The 3,733-nt window shown below is 62.7% G+C and overlaps 1 non-coding gene across 1 annotated transcript; it reads right to left on the reverse strand.

The window, feature by feature from the left end:
* On the reverse strand, positions 1-72 carry TRNAW-CCA (transfer RNA tryptophan (anticodon CCA)). The gene has a single exon. It is a non-coding gene; the product is annotated as a tRNA-Trp (tRNA).
* Between the last annotated feature and the right edge of the window lie 3,661 nt (positions 73-3,733).

Raw genomic sequence — 3,733 nt, forward strand, 5'->3', positions numbered from 1 at the left:
TGACCCCGACGTGATTCGAACACGCAGCCTTCTGATCTGGAGTCAGACGCGCTACCGTTGCGCCACGAGGTCCCGGCAGCGCCTCGCCCGCCATGCCGCAAAAATGCTCAACGCCGCCCCCGCGCCATCTTCCGCTTCCCGCCCCATGGGGAGCGATCCGCGCACCGGGGATCTCCTATACCGGGGATCTCTGAGCACCGGGATCTCTGAGCACCGGGTTCTCTGAGCACCAGGGATCTCTGTACACCGGGGATCTCTGCACATTGGGGATCTCTGTGCACCGGGGATCTACCGGAAACCGGGGATCTCTGCACACCGGGATCTCTGCACACACCGGGGATCTCTGCACACCGGGATCTCTGCACACCGGGATCTCTGCACACCGGGATCTGTGCACACCGGGATCTCCCGCACACCGGGGATCTCTGCCCACCGGGGATCTCTGAGCACCGGGATCTCTGAGCACCGGGTTCTCTGAGCACCAGGGATCTCTGCACACCGGGATCTCTGCACACCGGGATCTCTGCACACCGGGGATCTCTGTGCACCGGGGATCTACCGGAAACAGGGGATCTCTGCACACCGGGGATCTCTGCACACACCGGGGATCTCCCGCGCACCGGGGATCTCTGCCCACCGGGGATCTCTGCACACCGGGGATCTCTGCACACACCGGGATCTCTGCACACCGGGATCTCTGCACACCGGGGATCTCTGCACACACCGGGATCTCTGCACACCGGGATCTCTGCACACACCGGGATCTCTGCACACCGGGATCTCTGCCCACCGGGGATCTCTGCACACCGGGATCTCTGCACACCGGGGATCTCTGCACACCGGGGATCTCTGCACACACCGGGATCTCTGCACACCGGGATCTCTGCACACCGGGGATCTCTGCACACACCGGGATCTCTGCACACACCGGGGATCTCTGCACACCGGAATCTGCACACACCGGGATCTCTGCACACCGGGATCTCTGCACATTGGGGACCTCTGCACACACCGGGATCTCTGCACACCGGGATCTCTGCACACCGGGGATCTCTGCACACCGGGATCTCTGCACACACCGGGATCTCTGCACACACCGGGGATCTCTGAGCACCGGCATCTCTGAGCACCGGGATCTCTGCCCACCGGAGATCTCTGAGCACCGGGGATCTCTGCACACCGGGATCTCTGCACACCGGGATCTCTGCACACCGGGGATCTCTGCACACCGGAATCTGCACACACCGGGATCTCTGCACACCGGGATCTCTGCACACCGGGGATCTCTGCACACCGGAATCTGCACACACCGGGATCTCTGCACACCGGGATCTCTGCACACCGGGGATCTCTGCACACCGGAATCTGCACACACCGGGATCTCTGCACACCGGGATCTCTGAGCACCGGGGATCTCTGCACACCGGGATCTCTGCACACCGGGATCTCTGTCCACCGGGATCTCTGAGCACCGGGGATCTCTGCACACCGGAATCTGCACACACCGGGATCTCTGCACACCGGGATCTCTGTACACGGGGATCTCTGCACACCGGGATCTCTGCACACCGGGGATCTCTGCACACCGGGGATCTCTGCACACACCGGGATCTCTGAGCACCGGGGATCTCTGCCCACCGGGATCTCTGCACACCGGGGATCTCTGAGCACCGGGATCTCTGCACACACCGGGGATCTCTGCACACCGGGATCTCTGCACACACCGGGGATCTCTGCACACCGGGGATCTCTGCACACCGGGGATCTCTGTACACGGGAATCTCTGCACACCGGCATCTCTGCACACCGGGATCTCTGCACACCGGGATCTCTGAGCACCGGGATCTCTGCACACACCGGGATCTCTGCACACCGGCATCTCTGCACACCGGGATCTCTGCACACCGGGATCTCTGCACACACCGGGATCTCTGCACACCGGGGATCTCTGCACACCGGCATCTCTGCACACACCGGGATCTCTGCACACACCGGGATCTGTGCACACCGGGGATCTCCCGCACATCGGGATCTCTGAGCACCGGGGATCTCTGCACACCGGGGATCTCTGCACACCGGAATCTCTGCACACCGGGGATCTCCCGCACACCGGGATCTCTGCACACCCGGGATCTCTGCACACCGGGATCTCTGCACACCGGGATCTCTGCCCACCGGGGATCTCTGCACACACCGGGGATCTCTGCACACCGGGATCTGCACACACCGGGATCTCTGCACACCGGGATCTCTGCACACCGGGGATCTCTGCACACCGGAATCTGTGCACACTGGGATCTCTGCACACCGGGATCTGTGCACACCGGGATCTCTGCACACCGGGATCTCTGCACACCGGGGATCTCCCGCACACCGGGATCTCTGCACACCGGGATCTCTGTACACCGGGATCTCTGCACACCGGGGATCTCTGCACACCGGGATCTCTGCACACACCGTGCATCTCTGGTTTTCCCGGGATCGGCCCGGAGCAGGGATCGCCGCCCTGAGGGGGCTCTGCTGGCCACGCCCCCTCCCCACAGACACCCATGTGGGCTGTACCACTGCCCGCGGAGGGGTGGAGGGGGGGCGCGGTCGCACCGGCTGCGCTCTGCAGGGACGCGGAGGGGAAATCCCCCCCGCGGGCCCGCGGTGGGCTGTGCCATCCCGGCGGATTTAAAGGGGCCGCGCACGACAGGGGAACGGGACGTGCCATGAGTTGGGCGCGTTCTCAGCCCGGCCCGGCCCGGCCCAGCCCAGCCCAGTCCAGTGCAGTCCAGTCCATTCCATTCCAGTCCAGCCCATTCCAGAGCAGTCCAGTCCAGTCCAGCCCAGTTCAATCCAGTCCAGCCCAGTCCAGTGCAGTCCAGCCCATTCCAGAGTAGTCCAGTCCAGTCCAGCCCAGTGCAGTCCAGTCCAGCCCAGTCCAGTCCAGTCCAGCCCAGTCCAGTCCAGTCCAGTCCAGTCCAGTCCAGTGCAGTCCAGCCCATTCCAGAGCAGTCCAGTCCAGTCCAGTCCAGCCCAGTGCAGTCCAGTCCAGCCCAGTCCAGTCCAGTCCAGTCCAGTCCAGCCCAGTCCAGTCCAGTCCAGTCCAGTGCAGTCCAGCCCATTCCAGAGCAGTCCAGTCCAGTCCAGTCCAGAGCAGTGCAGTCCAGTCCAGTCCAGAGCAGTGCAGTCCAGTCCAGCCCAATCCAGTGCAGTCCAGTGCAGTCCAGTCCAGCCCATCCCATCCCATCCCAGTCCAGCCCAGCCCAGGGATCTCCCAAATCCCATTTTTCCAGCAGCTCCACGTGCTGGATGCGGTGGGAAAAGCTCATTCCCGTTGGAAGGAGCGGCTCCCGAGGCCATCGGGAATTTTGCCTGGGAGGATACAGATCCGTAGGGGAGCAAAGCACAGCAATGCCCTGCATTCCCATAATTTATGGGATAACCTCGTCAACGGGCAGGAGCCACTAGGATTGGGGTGTGCACAGCTCTGGGAGACTGAGAGCCCTAAAAGGGATCGGAATCCATCAGCTGAGATTTCCTGATCGCTTCCCACGGCACTCCAGGGACTGCTGGATCCCTCCCCGATGTTCCTGATCCCTCCTTGATTCTCCTGGATCCCTCCCTGATTCTCCTGAGTCTCTCCCCAATGTTCCTGGATCCCTCCTTGATTCTCCTGGATCCCTCCTTGATTCTCCTGGATTCCTCCTTGATTCTCCTGGATCCCTCCCTGATTCTCTTGAATCTC

This window comes from Oenanthe melanoleuca, chromosome 26 (assembly GCF_029582105.1).
Source record: "Oenanthe melanoleuca isolate GR-GAL-2019-014 chromosome 26, OMel1.0, whole genome shotgun sequence".
In the NCBI taxonomy this organism is placed as follows: Eukaryota; Metazoa; Chordata; class Aves; order Passeriformes; family Muscicapidae; genus Oenanthe; species Oenanthe melanoleuca.